The sequence below is a fragment of the Harpia harpyja genome, chromosome W (assembly GCF_026419915.1).
Source record: "Harpia harpyja isolate bHarHar1 chromosome W, bHarHar1 primary haplotype, whole genome shotgun sequence".
NCBI classification, from domain to species: domain Eukaryota; kingdom Metazoa; phylum Chordata; class Aves; order Accipitriformes; family Accipitridae; genus Harpia; species Harpia harpyja.
Genome location: NC_068968.1, coordinates 27,698,213 through 27,716,239, shown reverse-complemented (window position 1 = coordinate 27,716,239; position 18,027 = coordinate 27,698,213).

Below are 18,027 nucleotides of genomic sequence, written 5' to 3'. Positions count from 1 at the left end.
TTTCCCTCGCCCCTCTCTTTTCCCTGTTATTCGTCAACTCTGATATCCCTCTTTTCCCTCGCCAGTCTCTTTCCCCTGGTTTATCTCGCCTCTCTCTTTCCCTCGCCAGTCTCTGTTACCTCTCTTCCCTCGGTGTCCAATTCTTCCCACTTTCACCCGACTCCCTCTTTCCCCTCTCATTCCTCAATTCTCTGTTGTCCCTCGTTGCCCTCCCCTCTCTCTTTTACCTCTCTTCCCTCTAGGTCTAATTTTTCCACTTTCACTCGCCTCTCTCTTTTCCCTGTTTTTCGTCAACTCTGTTATCCCTCTTTTCCCTCGCCAGTCTCTTTCCCCTGGTTTCTCTCGCCTCTCTCTGTTCCCTGGCTTTCCTCTTTTCTATGAAATCTCTCTTTTCCCTATTTCCAGTCAGCCCTCTCTTTTCCCTCTTTCCCCTCGCCAGTCACTTTTCCTTCCTTTCCCTCGCCAGTCTCTTTTAACCTCTATTCCCTCCGTGTCTAATTCCTCCCACTTACACTCCACTCCCTCTTTTCCATGAACTCTCTCGTTCCCCTATTTCCAGTCAACTCTCTCTCTTCCCTCTTCCCCCCTCGCCAGTCTCTTTCCCCTGGTTTCTCTCGCCTCTCTCTTTCCCTCGCCAGTCACTTTTATGTCTCTTCCCTTGGTGTCTAATTCTTCCCACTTGCACTCGCCTCCCTCTTTTCCATTAACTCTCTCTTGTCCTTGTTTTCCCTCGCCTGTCTCTTTCCCTCTGCTTTCCCTCCATAGTCTCTTTCCCCTGCTTTCCCTCAACCCTCTCTTTTCCCTCTTTCCCCTCGACAGGCACTTTTCCCCCCTTTCCCTCGCCAGTCTCTTTCCCCTGGTTTATCTCGCCTCTCTCTTTCCCTCGCCAGTCTCTTTTACGTCTCTTCCCTTGGTGTCTAAGTCTTCCCACTTGCACTCGCCTCCCTCTTTTCCATTAACTCTCTCTTGTCCTTGTTTTCCCTCGCCTGTCTCTTTCCCTCTTATTTCTCTCGTCAGTCTCTTTCCCCTGCTTTCCCTCAACCCTCTCTTTTCCCTCTTTCCCCTCGACAGTCACTTTTCCCCCCTTTCCCTCGCCAGTCTCTGTTATCTCTCTTCCCTCGGTGTCTATTACTTCCCACTTTCCCTCGCCACTCTCTTTTCCCTGTTATTCGTCAACTCTGTTATCCCTCTTTTCCCTTGCCAGTCTCTTTCCCCTGGTTTATCTCGCCTCTCTCTTTCCCTCGCCAGTCTCTGTTACCTCTCTTCCCTCGCTGTCTAATTCTTCCCACTTACACTCGCCTCCTTCTTTTCCATTAACTCTCTCTTGTCCTTGTTTTCCCTCGCCTGTCTCTTTCCCTCTGCTTTCCCTCCATAGTCTCTTTCCCCTGCTTTGCCTCAACCCTCTCCTTTCCCTCTTTCCCCTCGACAGGCACTTTTCCCCCCTTTCCCTCGCCAGTCTCTGTTATCTCTCTTCCCTCGGTGTCTAATACTTCCCACTTTCCCTCGCCTCTCTCTTTTCCATGAACTCTCTCTTGTCCTTGTTTTCCCTCGCCTCTCTCTTTTCCCTGTTATTCGTCAAATCTGTTATCCCTCTTTTCCCTCGCCAGTCTCTTTCCCCTGGTTTCTCTCGCCTCTCTCTGTTCCCTGGCTTTCCTCTTTTCTATGAAATCTCTCTTTTCCCTATTTCCAATCAACCCTCTCTTTTCCCTCTTCCCCCCTCGCCAGTCTCTTTCCCCTGGTTTATCTCGCCTCTCTCTTTCCCTCGCCAGTCTCTGTTACCTCTCTTCCCTCGCTGTCTAATTCTTCCCACTTACACTCGCCTCCTTCTTTTCCATTAACTCTCTCTTGTCCTTGTTTTCCCTCGCCTGTCTCTTTCCCTCTGCTTTCCCTCCATAGTCTCTTTCCCCTGCTTTGCCTCAACCCTCTCCTTTCCCTCTTTCCCCTCGACAGGCACTTTTCCCCCCTTTCCCTCGCCAGTCTCTGTTACCTCTCTTCCCTCGGTGTCTAATACTTCCCACTTTCCCTCGCCTCTCTCTTTTCCATGAACTCTCTCTTGTCCTTCTTTTCCCTCGCCTCTCTCTTTTCCCTGTAATTCGTCAACTCTGTTATCCCTCTTTTCCCTAGCCAGTCTCTTTCCCCTGGTTTATCTCGCCTCTCTCTTTCCCTCGCCAGTCTCTGTTACCTCTCTTCCCTCGGTGTCTAATTCTTCCCACTTTCACTCACCTCCTTCTTTTCCATTAACTCTCTTGTCCTTGTTTTCCCTCGCCTGTCTCTTTTCCCCTGCTTTGCCATGACTCTCTCTTTTCCAACTTTTCCCTCGCCAGTCACGTTTCCCTCCTTTTCCTCGCCAGTCTCTGTTACCTCTCTTCCCTCGGTGTCCAATTCTTCCCACTTTCACTCGCCTCCCTCTTTTCCATTAACTCTATCTTGTCCTTGTTTTCCCTCGTCAGTCTCTTTCCCCTGCTTTCCCTCAACCGTCTCTTTTCCCTCTTTCCCCTCGACAGGCACTTTTCCCCCCTTTCCCTTGCCAGTCTCTGTTATCTCTCTTCCCTCGGTGTCTAATACTTCCCACTTTCGTCGCCAGTCTCTTTTCCATGAACTCTCTCTTGTCCTTGTTTTCCCTCGCCTCTCTCTTTTCCCTGTTATTCGTCAAATCTGTTATCCCTCTTTTCCCTCGCCAGTCTCTTTCCCCTGGTTTCTCTCGCCTCTCTCTGTTCCCTGGCTTTCCTCTTTTCTATGAAATCTCTCTTTTCCCTATTTCCAATCAACCCTCTCTTTTCCCTCTTCCCCCCTCGCCAGTCTCTTTCCCCTGGTTTATCTCGCCTCTCTCTTTCCCTCGCCAGTCTCTGTTACCTCTCTTCCCTCGCTGTCTAATTCTTCCCACTTACACTCGCCTCCTTCTTTTCCATTAACTCTCTCTTGTCCTTGTTTTCCCTCGCCTGTCTCTTTCCCTCTGCTTTCCCTCCATAGTCTCTTTCCCCTGCTTTGCCTCAACCCTCTCCTTTCCCTCTTTCCCCTCGACAGGCACTTTTCCCCCCTTTCCCTCGCCAGTCTCTGTTATCTCTCTTCCCTCGGTGTCTAATACTTCCCACTTTCCCTCGCCTCTCTCTTTTCCATGAACTCTCTCTTGTCCTTGTTTTCCCTCGCCTCTCTCTTTTCCCTGTTATTCGTCAAATCTGTTATCCCTCTTTTCCCTCGCCAGTCTCTTTCCCCTGGTTTCTCTCGCCTCTCTCTGTTCCCTGGCTTTCCTCTTTTCTATGAAATCTCTCTTTTCCCTATTTCCAATCAACCCTCTCTTTTCCCTCTTCCCCCCTCGCCAGTCTCTTTCCCCTGGTTTATCTCGCCTCTCTCTTTCCCTCGCCAGTCTCTGTTACCTCTCTTCCCTCGCTGTCTAATTCTTCCCACTTACACTCGCCTCCTTCTTTTCCATTAACTCTCTCTTGTCCTTGTTTTCCCTCGCCTGTCTCTTTCCCTCTGCTTTCCCTCCATAGTCTCTTTCCCCTGCTTTGCCTCAACCCTCTCCTTTCCCTCTTTCCCCTCGACAGGCACTTTTCCCCCCTTTCCCTCGCCAGTCTCTGTTACCTCTCTTCCCTCGGTGTCTAATACTTCCCACTTTCCCTCGCCTCTCTCTTTTCCATGAACTCTCTCTTGTCCTTCTTTTCCCTCGCCTCTCTCTTTTCCCTGTAATTCGTCAACTCTGTTATCCCTCTTTTCCCTAGCCAGTCTCTTTCCCCTGGTTTATCTCGCCTCTCTCTTTCCCTCGCCAGTCTCTTTTACGTCTCTTCCCTTGGTGTCTAATTCTTCCCACTTGCACTCGCCTCCCTCTTTTCCATTAACTCTCTCTTGTCCTTGCTTTCCCTCGCCTGTCTCTTTCCCTCTGATTTCTCTCGTCAGTCTCTTTCCCCTGCTTTCCCTCAACCCTCTCTTTTCCCTCTTTCCCCTCGACAGTCACTTTTCCCCCCTTTCCCTCGCCAGTCTCTGTTATCTCTCTTCCCTCGGTGTCTAATACTTCCCACTTTCCCTCGCCCCTCTCTTTTCCCTGTTATTCGTCAACTCTGTTATCCCTCTTTTCCCTCGCCAGTCTCTTTCCCCTGGTTTCTCTCGCCTCTCTCTGTTCCCTGGCTTTCCTCTTTTCTATGAAATCTCTCTTTTCCCTATTTCCAATCAACCCTCTCTTTTCCCTCTTTCCCCTCGACAGTCACTTTTCCCCCCTTTCCCTCGCCAGTCTCTGTTATCTCTCTTCCCTCGTTGTCTAATACTTCCCACTTTCCCTCGCCTCTCTCTTTTCCATGAACTCTCTCTTGTCCTTCTTTTCCCTCGCCTCTCTCCTTTCCCTGTAATTCCTCAACTCTGTTATCCCTCTTTTCCCTCGCCAGTCTCTTTCCCCTGGTTTCTCTCGCCTCTCTCTGTTCCCTGGCTTTCCTCTTTTCTATGAAATCTCTCTTTTCCCTATTTCCAATCAACCCTCTCTTTTCCCTCTTCCCCCCTCGCCAGTCTCTTTCCCCTGGTTTATCTCGCCTCTCTCTTTCCCTCGCCAGTGTCTGTTACCTGTCGTCCCTCGGTGTCCAATTCTTCCCACTTTCACCCGACTCCCTCTTTCCCCTCTCATTCCTCAATAATCTGTTGTCCCTCGTTACCCTCCCCTCTCTCTTTTACCTCTCTTCCCTCTAGGTCTAATTTTTCCACTTTCACACGCCTCTCTCTTTTCCCTGTTATTCGTCAACTCTGTTATCCCTCTTTTCCCTCGCCAGTCTCTTTCCCCTGGTTTATCTCGCCTCTCTCTTTCCCTCGCCTGTCTCTGTTACCTCTCTTCCCTCGGTGTCTAATTCTTCCCACTTTCACTCACCTCTCTCTTTTCCCTGTTATTCGTCAACTCTGTTATCCCTCTTTTCCCTAGCCAGTCTCTTTCTTCTGGTTTATCTCGCTTCTCTCTTTTCCTCGCCAGTGTCTGTTACCTCTCTTCCCTCGGTGTCTAATTCTTCCCACTTTCACTCACCTCCTTCTTTTCCATTAACTCTCTTGTCCTTGTTTTCCCTCGCCTGTCTCTTTTCCCCTGCTTTCCCTCAACCCTCTCTTTTCCAAGTTTTCCCTCGACAGGCACTTTTCCCCCGTTTCCCTCGAGAGTCTCTGTTATCTCTCTTCCGTCGGTGTCTAATACTTCCCACTTTCCCTCGCCCCTCTCTTTTCCCTGTTATTCGTCAACTCTGTTATCCCCCTTTTCCCTCGCCAGTCTCTTTCCCCTGGTTTCTCTCGCCTCTCTCTGTTCCCTGGCTTTCCTCTTTTCTATGAAATCTCTCTTTTCCCTATTTCCAATCAACCCTCTCTTTTCCCTCTTCCCCCCTCGCCAGTCTCTTTCCCCTGGTTTATCTCGCCTCTCTCTTTCCCTCGCCAGTCTCTGTTACCTCTCTTCCCTCGGTGTCTAATTCTTCCCACTTTCAGTCACCTCCTTCTTTTCCATTAACTCTCTTGTCCTTGTTTTCCCTCGCCTCTTTTCCCCTGCTTTGCCATGACTCTCTCTTTTCCAACTTTTCCCTCGCCAGTCACCTTTCCCTCCTTTTCCTCGCCAGTCTCTGTTACCTCTCTTCCCTCGGTGTCCAATTCTTCCCACTTTCACCCGACTCCCTCTTTCCCCTCTCATTCCTCAATTCTCTGTTGTCCCTCGTTGCCCTCCCCTCTCTCTTTTACCTCTCTTCCCTCTAGGTCTAATTTTTCCACTTTCCCTCGCCTCTCTCTTTTCCCTGTTATTCGTCAACTCTGTTATCCCTCTTTTCCCTCGCCAGTCTCTTTCCCCTGGTTTCTCTCGCCTCTCTCTGTTCCCTGGCTTTCCTCTTTTCTATGAAATCTCTCTTTTCCCTATTTCCAGTCAGCCCTCTCTTTTCCCTCTTTCCCCTCGCCAGTCACTTTTCCTTCCTTTCCCTCGCCAGTCTCTTTTAACCTCTATTCCCTCCGTGTCTAATTCCTCACACTTACACTCCACTCCCTCTTTTCCATGAACTCTCTCGTTCCCCTATTTCCAGTCAACTCTCTCTCTTCCCTCTTCCCCCCTCGCCAGTCTCTTTCCCCTGGTTTCTCTCGCCTCTCTCTGTTCCCTGGCTTTCCTCTTTTCTATGAAATCTCTCTTTTCCCTATTTCCAATCAACCCTCTCTTTTCCCTCTTCCCCCCTCGCCAGTCTCTTTCCCCTGGTTTATCTCGCCTCTCTCTTTCCCTCGCCAGTCTCTGTTACCTCTCTTCCCTCGGTGTCTAATTCTTCCCACTTACACTCGCCTCCTTCTTTTCCATTAACTCTCTCTTGTCCTTGTTTTCCCTCGCCTGTCTCTTTCCCTCTGCTTTCCCTCCATAGTCTCTTTCCCCTGCTTTGCCTCAACCCTCTCTTTTCCCTCTTTCCCCTCGACAGGCACTTTTCCCCCCTTTCCCTCGCCAGTCTCTGTTATCTCTCTTCCCTCGGTGTCTAATACTTCCCACTTTCCCTCGCCTCTCTCTTTTCCCTGTTATTCCTCAACTCTGTTATCCCTCTTTTCCCTCGCCAGTCTCTTTCCCCTGGTTTATCTCGCCTCTCTCTTTCCCTCGCCAGTCTCTTTTACGTCTCTTCCCTTGGTGTCTAAGTCTTCCCACTTGCACTCGCCTCCCTCTTTTCCATTAACTCTCTCTTGTCCTTGTTTTCCCTCGCCTGTCTCTTTCCCTCTTATTTCTCTCGTCAGTCTCTTTCCCCTGCTTTCCCTCAACCCTCTCTTTTCCCTCTTTCCCCTCGACAGTCACTTTTCCCCCCTTTCCCTCGCCAGTCTCTGTTATCTCTCTTCCCTCGGTGTCTATTACTTCCCACTTTCCCTCGCCACTCTCTTTTCCCTGTTATTCGTCAACTCTGTTATCCCTCTTTTCCCTTGCCAGTCTCTTTCCCCTGGTTTATCTCGCCTCTCTCTTTCCCTCGCCAGTCTCTTTTATGTCTCTTCCCTTGGTGTCTAATTCTTCCCACTTGCACTCGCCTCCCTCTTTTCCATTAACTCTCTCTTGTCCTTGTTTTCCCTCGCCTGTCTCTTTCCCTCTGCTTTCCCTCCATAGTCTCTTTCCCCTGCTTTGCCTCAACCCTCTCTTTTCCCTCTTTCCCCTCGACAGGCACTTTTCCCCCCTTTCCCTCGCCAGTCTCTGTTATCTCTCTTCCCTCGGTGTCTAATACTTCCCACTTTCCCTCGCCTCTCTCTTTTCCCTGTTATTCCTCAACTCAGTTATCCCTCTTTTCCCTCGCCAGTCTCTTTCCCCTGGTTTATCTCGCCTCTCTCTTTCCCTCGCCAGTCTCTTTTACGTCTCTTCCCTTGGTGTCTAAGTCTTCCCACTTGCACTCGCCTCCCTCTTTTCCATTAACTCTCTCTTGTCCTTGTTTTCCCTCGCCTGTCTCTTTCCCTCTTATTTCTCTCGTCAGTCTCTTTCCCCTGCTTTCCCTCAACCCTCTCTTTTCCCTCTTTCCCCTCGACAGGCACTTTTCCCCCCTTTCCCTCGCCAGTCTCTGTTATCTCTCTTCCCTCGGCGTCTATTACTTCCCACTTTCCCTCCCCTCCCTCTTTTCCATTAACTCTCTTGTCCTTGTTTTTTCTCAACTCTCTCTTTTCCAAGTTTTCCCTCGACTGTCACTTTTCCCCCGTTTTCCCTCGCCAGTCTCTGTTATCTCTCTTCCCTCGGTGTCTAATACTTCCCACTTTCCCTCGCCTCTCTCTTTTCCATGAACTCTCTCTTGTCCTTCTTTTCCCTCGCCTCTCTCCTTTCCCTGTAATTCGTCAACTCTGTTATCCCTCTTTTCCCTCGCCAGTCTCTTTCCCCTGGTTTCTCTCGCCTCTCTCTGTTCCCTGGCTTTCCTCTTTTCTATGAAATCTCTCTTTTCCCTGTCTCCAGTCAACCCTCTCTTTTCCCTCTTCCCCCCTCGCCAGTCTATTTCCCCTGGTTTATCTCGCCTCTCTCTTTCCCTCGCCAGTCTCTGTTATCTCTCTTCCCTCGGTGTCTAATACTTCCCACTTTCCCTCGCCTCTGTCTTTTCCCTGTTATTCGTCAACTCTGTTATCCCTCTTCCCCCCTCGCCAGTCTCTTTCCCCTGGTTTATCTCGCCTCTCTCTGTTCCCTGGCTTTCCTCTTTTCTATGAAATCTCTCTTTTCCCTATTTCCAGTCAGCCCTCTCTTTTCCCTCTTTCCCCTCGCCAGTCTCTTTCCCCTGCTTTATCTCGCCTCTCTCTTTCCCTCGCCAGTCTCTGTTACCTCTCTTCCCTCGGTGTCTAATTCTTCCCACTTACACTCGCCTCCTTCTTTTCCATTAACTCTCTCTTGTCCTTGTTTTCCCTCGCCTGTCTCTTTCCCTCTGCTTTCCCTCCATAGTCTCTTTCCCCTGCTTTGCCTCAACCCTCTCTTTTCCCTCTTTCCCCTCGACAGGCACTTTTCCCCCCTTTCCCTCGCCAGTCTCTGTTATCTCTCTTCCCTCGGTGTCTAATACTTCCCACTTTCCCTCGCCTCTCTCTTTTCCCTGTTATTCCTCAACTCTGTTATCCCTCTTTTCCCTCGCCAGTCTCTTTCCCCTGGTTTATCTCGCCTCTCTCTTTCCCTCGCCAGTCTCTTTTACGTCTCTTCCCTTGGTGTCTAAGTCTTCCCACTTGCACTCGCCTCCCTCTTTTCCATTAACTCTCTCTTGTCCTTGTTTTCCCTCGCCTGTCTCTTTCCCTCTGCTTTCCCTCCATAGTCTCTTTCCCCTGCTTTCCCTCAACCCTCTTTTTCCCTCTTTCCCCTCGACAGTCACTTTTCCCCCGTTTCCCTCGCCAGTCTCTGTTATCTCTCTTCCCTCGGTGTCTAATACTTCCCACTTTCCCTCGCCTCTCTCTTTTCCATGAACTCTCTCTTGTCCTTCTTTTCCCTCGCCTCTCTCCTTTCCCTGTAATTCCTCAACTCTGTTATCCCTCTTTTCCCTCGCCAGTCTCTTTCCCCTGGTTTATCTCGCCTCTCTCTTTCCCTCGCCAGTCACTTTTATGTCTCTTCCCTTGGTGTCTAATTCTTCCCACTTGCACTCGCCTCCCTCTTTTCCATTAACTCTCTCTTGTCCTTGTTTTCCCTCGCCTGTCTCTTTCCCTCTGCTTTCCCTCCATAGTCTCTTTCCCCTGCTTTGCCTCAACCCTCTCTTTTCCCTCTTTCCCCTCGACAGGCACTTTTCCCCCCTTTCCCTCGCCAGTCTCTGTTATCTCTCTTCCCTCGGTGTCTAATACTTCCCACTTTCCCTCGCCTCCCTCTTTTCCATTAACTCTCTTGTCCTTGTTTTTTCTCAACTCTCTCTTTTCCAAGTTTTCCCTCGACTGTCACTTTTCCCCCGTTTCCCTCGCCAGTCTCTGTTATCTCTCTTCCCTCGGTGTCTAATACTTCCCACTTTCCCTCGCCTCTCTCTTTTCCATGAACTCTCTCTTGTCCTTCTTTTCCCTCGCCTCTCTCCTTTCCCTGTAATTCGTCAACTCTGTTATCCCTCTTTTCCCTCGCCAGTCTCTTTCCCCTGGTTTCTCTCGCCTCTCTCTGTTCCCTGGCTTTCCTCTTTTCTATGAAATCTCTCTTTTCCCTATTTCCAATCAACCCTCTCTTTTCCCTCTTCCCCCCTCGCCAGTCTCTTTCCCCTGTTTTATCTCGCCTCTCTCTTTCCCTCGCCAGTCTCTGTTACCTCTATTCCCTCGGTGTCTAATTCTTCCCACTTTCAGTCACCTCCTTCTTTTCCATTAACTCTCTCTTGTCCTTGTTTTCCCTCGCCTGTCTCTTTTCTCCTGCTTTGCCATGACTCTCTCTTTTCCAAATTTTCCCTCGCCAGTGTCTGTTACCTCTCTTCCCTCGGTGTCTAATTCTTCCCACTTTCACCCGACTCCCTCTTTCCCCTCTCATTCCTCAATTCTCTGTTGTCCCTCCCCTCTCTCTTTTACCTCTCTTCCCTCTAGGTCTAATTTTTCCACTTTCAGTCGCCTCTCTCTTTTCCCTGTTATTCGTCAACTCTGTTATCCCTCTTTTCCCTCGCCAGTCTCTTTCCCCTGGTTTCTCTCGCCTCTCTCTGTTCCCTGGCTTTCCTCTTTTCTATGAAATCTCTCTTTTCCCTATTTCCAGTCAGCCCTCTCTTTTCCCTCTTTCCCCTCGCCAGTCTCTTTCCCCTGCTTTATCTCGCCTCTCTCTTTCCCTCGCCAGTCTCTGTTACCTCTCTTCCCTCGGTGTCTAATTCTTCCCACTTACACTCGCCTCCTTCTTTTCCATTAACTCTCTCTTGTCCTTGTTTTCCCTCGCCTGTCTCTTTCCCTCTGCTTTCCCTCCATAGTCTCTTTCCCCTGCTTTGCCTCAACCCTCTCTTTTCCCTCTTTCCCCTCGACAGGCACTTATCCCCCCTTTCCCTCGCCAGTCTCTGTTATCTCTCTTCCCTCGGTGTCTAATACTTCCCACTTTCCCTCGCCTCTCTTTTCCCTGTTATTCGTCAACTCTGTTATCCCTCTTCCCCCCTCGCCAGTCTCTTTCCCCTGGTTTATCTCGCCTCTCTCTTTCCCTCGCCAGTCTCTTTTACGTCTCTTCCCTTGGTGTCTAATTCTTCCCACTTGCACTCGCCTCCCTCTTTTCCATTAACTCTCTCTTGTCCTTGTTTTCCCTCGCCTGTCTCTTTCCCTCTGCTTTCCCTCCATAGTCTCTTTCCCCTGCTTTCCCTCAACCCTCTTTTTCCCTCTTTCCCCTCGACAGTCACTTTTCCCCCGTTTCCCTCGCCAGTCTCTGTTATCTCTCTTCCCTCGTTGTCTATTACTTCCCACTTTCCCTCGCCTCTCTCTTTTCCATGAACTCTCTCTTGTCCTTCTTTTCCCTCGCCTCTCTCCTTTCCCTGTAATTCCTCAACTCTGTTATCCCTCTTTTCCCTCGCCAGTCTCTTTCCCCTGGTTTCTCTCGCCTCTCTCTGTTCCCTGGCTTTCCTCTTTTCTATGAAATCTCTCTTTTCCCTATTTCCAATCAACCCTCTCTTTTCCCTCTTCCCCCCTCGCCAGTCTCTTTCCCCTGGTTTATCTCGCCTCTCTCTTTCCCTCGCCAGTGTCTGTTACCTGTCGTCCCTCGGTGTCCAATTCTTCCCACTTTCACCCGACTCCCTCTTTCCCCTCTCATTCCTCAATAATCTGTTGTCCCTCGTTACCCTCCCCTCTCTCTTTTACCTCTCTACCCTCTAGGTCTAATTTTTCCACTTTCACACGCCTCTCTCTTTTCCCTGTTATTCGTCAACTCTGTTATCCCTCTTTTCCCTCGCCAGTCTCTTTCCCCTGGTTTATCTCGCCTCTCTCTTTCCCTCGCCTGTCTCTGTTACCTCTCTTCCCTCGGTGTCTAATTCTTCCCACTTTCACTCACCTCTCTCTTTTCCCTGTTATTCGTCAACTCTGTTATCCCTCTTTTCCCTAGCCAGTCTCTTTCTTCTGGTTTATCTCGCTTCTCTCTTTTCCTCGCCAGTGTCTGTTACCTCTCTTCCCTCGGTGTCTAATTCTTCCCACTTTCACTCACCTCCTTCTTTTCCATTAACTCTCTTGTCCTTGTTTTCCCTCGCCTGTCTCTTTTCCCCTGCTTCCCTCAACCCTCTCTTTTCCAAGTTTTCCCTCGACAGGCACTTTTCCCCCGTTTCCCTCGAGAGTCTCTGTTATCTCTCTTCCGTCGGTGTCTAATACTTCCCACTTTCCCTCGCCCCTCTCTTTTCCCTGTTATTCGTCAACTCTGTTATCCCCCTTTTCCCTCGCCAGTCTCTTTCCCCTGGTTTCTCTCGCCTCTCTCTGTTCCCTGGCTTTCCTCTTTTCTATGAAATCTCTCTTTTCCCTATTTCCAATCAACCCTCTCTTTTCCCTCTTCCCCCCTCGCCAGTCTCTTTCCCCTGGTTTCTCTCGCCTCTCTCTTTCCCTCGCCAGTCTCTGTTACCTCTCTTCCCTCGGTGTCTAATTCTTCCCACTTTCAGTCACCTCCCTCTTTTCCATTAACTCTCTCTTGTCCTTGTTTTCCCTCGCCTGTCTCTTTCCCTCTTATTTCTCTCGTCAGTCTCTTTCCCCTGCTTTCCCTCAACCCTCTCTTTTCCCTCTTTCCCCTCGACAGGCACTTTTCCCCCCTTTCCCTCGCCAGTCTCTGTTATCTCTCTTCCCTCGGTGTCTATTACTTCCCACTTTCCCTCGCCTCCCTCTTTTCCATTAACTCTCTTGTCCTTGTTTTTTCTCAACTCTCTCTTTTCCAAGTTTTCCCTCGACTGTCACTTTTCCCCCGTTTCCCTCGCCAGTCTCTGTTATCTCTCTTCCTCGGTGTCTATTACTTCCCACTTTCCCTCGCCACTCTCTTTTCCCTGTTATTCCTCAACTCTGTTATCCCTCTTTTCCCTTGCCAGTCTCTTTCCCCTGGTTTATCTCGCCTCTCTCTTTCCCTCGCCAGTCTCTGTTATCTCTCTTCCCTCGGTGTCTAATACTTCCCACTTTCCCTCGCCTCTGTCTTTTCCCTGTTATTCGTCAACTCTGTTATCCCTCTTCCCCCCTCGCCAGTCTCTTTCCCCTGGTTTATCTCGCCTCTCTCTTTCCCTCGCCAGTCTCTTTTATGTCTCTTCCCTTGGTGTCTAATTCTTCCCACTTGCACTCGCCTCCCTCTTTTCCATTAACTCTCTCTTGTCCTTGTTTTCCCTCGCCTGTCTCTTTCCCTCTGCTTTCCCTCCATAGTCTCTTTCCCCTGCTTTCCCTCAACCCTCTCTTTTCCCTCTTTCCCCTCGACAGGCACTTTTCCCCCCTTTCCCTCGCCAGTCTCTGTTATCTCTCTTCCCTCGGTGTCTATTACTTCCCACTTTCCCTCGCCACTCTCTTTTCCCTGTTATTCCTCAACTCTGTTATCCCTCTTTTCCCTTGCCAGTCTCTTTCCCCTGGTTTATCTCGCCTCTCTCTTTCCCTCGCCAGTCTCTTTTATGTCTCTTCCCTTGGTGTCTAATTCTTCCCACTTGCACTCGCCTCCCTCTTTTCCATTAACTCTCTCTTGTCCTTGTTTTCCCTCGCCTGTCTCTTTCCCTCTGCTTTCCCTCCATAGTCTCTTTCCCCTGCTTTCCCTCAACCCTCTTTTTCCCTCTTTCCCCTCGACAGTCACTTTTCCCCCCTTTCCCTCGCCAGTCTCTGTTATCTCTCTTCCGTCGGTGTCCAATACTTCCCACTTTCCCTCGCCTCCCTCTTTTCCATTAACTCTCTTGTCCTTGTTTTTTCTCAACTCTCTCTTTTCCAAGTTTTCCCTCGACTGTCACTTTTCCCCCGTTTCCCTCGCCAGTCTCTGTTATCTCTCTTCCGTCGGTGTCTAATACTTCCCACTTTCCCTCGCCCCTCTCTTTTCCCTGTTATTCGTCAACTCTGTTATCCCCCTTTTCCCTCGCCAGTCTCTTTCCCCTGGTTTCTCTCGCCTCTCTCTGTTCCCTGGCTTTCCTCTTTTCTATGAAATCTCTCTTTTCCCTATTTCCAATCAACCCTCTCTTTTCCCTCTTCCCCCCTCGCCAGTCTCTTTCCCCTGGTTTCTCTCGCCTCTCTCTGTTCCCTGGCTTTCCTCTTTTCTAAGAAATCTCTCTTTTCCCTATTTCCAGTCAGCCCTCTCTTTTCCCTCTTCCCCCCTCGCCAGTCTCTTTCCCCTGGTTTATCTCGCCTCTCTCTTTCCCTCGCCAGTCTCTGTTACCTCTCTTCCCTCGGTGTCTAATTCTTCCCACTTTCAGTCACCTCCTTCTTTTCCATTAACTCTCTTGTCCTTGTTTTCCCTCGCCTCTTTTCCCCTGCTTTGCCATGACTCTCTCTTTTCCAACTTTTCCCTCGCCAGTCACCTTTCCTTCCTTTTCCTCGCCAGTCTCTGTTACCTCTCTTCCCTCGGTGTCCAATTCTTCCCACTTTCACCCGACTCCCTCTTTCCCCTCTCATTCCTCAATTCTCTGTTGTCCCTCGTTGCCCTCCCCTCTCTCTTTTACCTCTCTTCCCTCTAGGTCTAATTTTTCCACTTTCCCTCGCCTCTCTCTTTTCCCTGTTATTCGTCAACTCTGTTATCCCTCTTTTCCCTCGCCAGTCTCTTTCCCCTGGTTTCTCTCGCCTCTCTCTGTTCCCTGGCTTTCCTCTTTTCTATGAAATCTCTCTTTTCCCTATTTCCAGTCAGCCCTCTCTTTTCCCTCTTTCCCCTCGCCAGTCACTTTTCCTTCCTTTCCCTCGCCAGTCTCTTTTCCTTCCTTTCCCTCGCCAGTCTCTTTTAACCTCTATTCCCTCCGAGTCTAATTTTCCCACTTACACTCCACTCCCTCTTTTCCATGAACTCTCTCGTTCCCCTATTTCCAGTCAACTCTCTCTCTTCCCTCTTCCCCCCTCGCCAGTCTCTTTCCCCTGGTTTATCTCGCCTCTCTCTTTCCCTCGCCAGTATCTGTTACCTCTCTTCCCTCGGTGTCTAATTCTTCCCACTTTCACTCGCCTCCCTCTTTTCCATTAACTCTCTCTTGTCCTTGTTTTCCCTCGCCTCTCTCTTTTCCCTGTTGTTCGTCAACTCTGTTATCCCTCTTTTTTCTCGCCAGTCTCTTTCCCTGGTTTCTCTCGCCTCTGTTCCCTGGCTTTCCTCTTCTCTATGAAATCTCTCTTTTCCCTGTCTCCAGTCAACCCTCTCTTTTCCCTCTTCCCCCCTCGCCAGTCTATTTCCCCTGGTTTATCTCGCCTCTCTCTTTCCCTCGCCAGTCTCTGTTATCTCTCTTCCCTCGGTGTCTAATAGTTCCCACTTTCCCTCGCCTCTGTCTTTTCCCTGTTATTCGTCAACTCTGTTATCCCTCTTCGCCCCCTCGCCAGTCTCTTTCCCCTGGTTTATCTCGCCTCTCTCTTTCCCTCGCCAGTCACTTTTATGTCTCTTCCCTTGGTGTCTAATTCTTCCCACTTGCACTCGCCTCCCTCTTTTCCATTAACTCTCTCTTGTCCTTGTTTTCCCTCGCCTGTCTCTTTCCCTCTGCTTTCCCTCCATAGTCTCTTTCCCCTGCTTTCCCTGAACCCTCTCTTTTCCCTCTTTCCCCTCGACAGGCACTTTTCCCCCCTTTCCCTCGCCAGTCTCTGTTATCTCTCTTCCCTCGGTGTCTAATACTTCCCACTTTCCCTCGCCTCCCTCTTTTCCATTAACTCTCTTGTCCTTGTTTTTTCTCAACTCTCTCTTTTCCAAGTTTTCCCTCGACTGTCACTTTTCCCCCGTTTCCCTCGCCAGTCTCTGTTATCTCTCTTCCCTCGGTGTCTAATACTTCCCACTTTCCCTCGCCTCTCTCTTTTCCATGAACTCTCTCTTGTCCTTCTTTTCCCTCGCCTCTCTCCTTTCCCTGTAATTCCTCAACTCTGTTATCCCTCTTTTCCCTCGCCAGTCTCTTTCCCCTGGTTTCTCTCGCCTCTCTCTGTTCCCTGGCTTTCCTCTTTTCTATGAAATCTCTCTTTTCCCTATTTCCAATCAACCCTCTCTTTTCCCTCTTCCCCCCTCGCCAGTCTCTTTCCCCTGGTTTATCTCGCCTCTCTCTTTCCCTCGCCAGTGTCTGTTACCTGTCGTCCCTCGGTGTCCAATTCTTCCCACTTTCACCCGACTCCCTCTTTCCCCTCTCATTCCTCAATAATCTGTTGTCCCTCGTTACCCTCCCCTCTCTCTTTTACCTCTCTTCCCTCTAGGTCTAATTTTTCCACTTTCACACGCCTCTCTCTTTTCCCTGTTATTCGTCAACTCTGTTATCCCTCTTTTCCCTCGCCAGTCTCTTTCCCCTGGTTTATCTCGCCTCTCTCTTTCCCTCGCCTGTCTCTGTTACCTCTCTTCCCTCGGTGTCTAATTCTTCCCACTTTCACTCACCTCTCTCTTTTCCCTGTTATTCGTCAACTCTGTTATCCCTCTTTTCCCTAGCCAGTCTCTTTCTTCTGGTTTATCTCGCTTCTCTCTTTTCCTCGCCAGTGTCTGTTACCTCTCTTCCCTCGGTGTCTAATTCTTCCCACTTTCACTCACCTCCTTCTTTTCCATTAACTCTCTTGTCCTTGTTTTCCCTCGCCTGTCTCTTTTCCCCTGCTTTCCCTCAACCCTCTCTTTTCCAAGTTTTCCCTCGACAGGCACTTTTCCCCCGTTTCCCTCGAGAGTCTCTGTTATCTCTCTTCCGTCGGTGTCTAATACTTCCCACTTTCCCTCGCCCCTCTCTTTTCCCTGTTATTCGTCAACTCTGTTATCCCCCTTTTCCCTCGCCAGTCTCTTTCCCCTGGTTTCTCTCGCCTCTCTCTGTTCCCTGGCTTTCCTCTTTTCTATGAAATCTCTCTTTTCCCTATTTCCAATCAACCCTCTCTTTTCCCTCTTCCCCCCTCGCCAGTCTCTTTCCCCTGGTTTATCTCGCCTCTCTCTTTCCCTCGCCAGTCTCTGTTACCTCTCTTCCCTCGGTGTCTAATTCTTCCCACTTTCAGTCACCTCCTTCTTTTCCATTAACTCTCTTGTCCTTGTTTTCCCTCGCCTCTTTTCCCCTGCTTTGCCATGACTCTCTCTTTTCCAACTTTTCCCTCGCCAGTCACCTTTCCTTCCTTTTCCTCGCCAGTCTCTGTTACCTCTCTTCCCTCGGTGTCCAATTCTTCCCACTTTCACCCGACTCCCTCTTTCCCCTCTCATTCCTCAATTCTCTGTTGTCCCTCGTTGCCCTCCCCTCTCTCTTTTACCTCTCTTCCCTCTAGGTCTAATTTTTCCACTTTCCCTCGCCTCTCTCTTTTCCCTGTTATTCGTCAACTCTGTTATCCCTCTTTTCCCTCGCCAGTCTCTTTCCCCTGGTTTCTCTCGCCTCTCTCTGTTCCCTGGCTTTCCTCTTTTCTATGAAATCTCTCTTTTCCCTATTTCCAGTCAGCCCTCTCTTTTCCCTCTTTCCCCTCGCCAGTCACTTTTCCTTCCTTTCCCTCGCCAGTCTCTTTTAACCTCTATTCCCTCCGTGTCTAATTCCTCACACTTACACTCCACTCCCTCTTTTCCATGAACTCTCTCGTTCCCCTATTTCCAGTCAACTCTCTCTCTTCCCTCTTCCCCCCTCGCCAGTCTCTTTCCCCTGGTTTCTCTCGCCTCTCTCTGTTCCCTGGCTTTCCTCTTTTCTATGAAATCTCTCTTTTCCCTATTTCCAATCAACCCTCTCTTTTCCCTCTTCCCCCCTCGCCAGTCTCTTTCCCCTGGTTTATCTCGCCTCTCTCTTTCCCTCGCCAGTGTCTGTTACCTGTCGTCCCTCGGTGTCCAATTCTTCCCACTTTCACCCGACTCCCTCTTTCCCCTCTCATTCCTCAATAATCTGTTGTCCCTCGTTACCCTCCCCTCTCTCTTTTACCTCTCTTCCCTCTAGGTCTAATTTTTCCACTTTCACACGCCTCTCTCTTTTCCCTGTTATTCGTCAACTCTGTTATCCCTCTTTTCCCTCGCCAGTCTCTTTCCCCTGGTTTATCTCGCCTCTCTCTGTTCCCTGGCTTTCCTCTTTTCTATGAAATCTCTCTTTTCCCTATTTCCAGTCAGCCCTCTCTTTTCCCTCTTTCCCCTCGCCAGTCTCTTTCCCCTGCTTTATCTCGCCTCTCTCTTTCCCTCGCCAGTCTCTGTTACCTCTCTTCCCTCGGTGTCTAATTCTTCCCACTTACACTCGCCTCCTTCTTTTCCATTAACTCTCTCTTGTCCTTGTTTTCCCTCGCCTGTCTCTTTCCCTCTGCTTTCCCTCCATAGTCTCTTTCCCCTGCTTTGCCTCAACCCTCTCTTTTCCCTCTTTCCCCTCGACAGGCACTTTTCCCCCCTTTCCCTCGCCAGTCTCTGTTATCTCTCTTCCCTCGGTGTCTAATACTTCCCACTTTCCCTCGCCTCTCTCTTTTCCCTGTTATTCCTCAACTCTGTTATCCCTCTTTTCCCTCGCCAGTCTCTTTCCCCTGGTTTATCTCGCCTCTCTCTTTCCCTCGCCAGTCTCTTTTACGTCTCTTCCCTTGGTGTCTAAGTCTTCCCACTTGCACTCGCCTCCCTCTTTTCCATTAACTCTCTCTTGTCCTTGT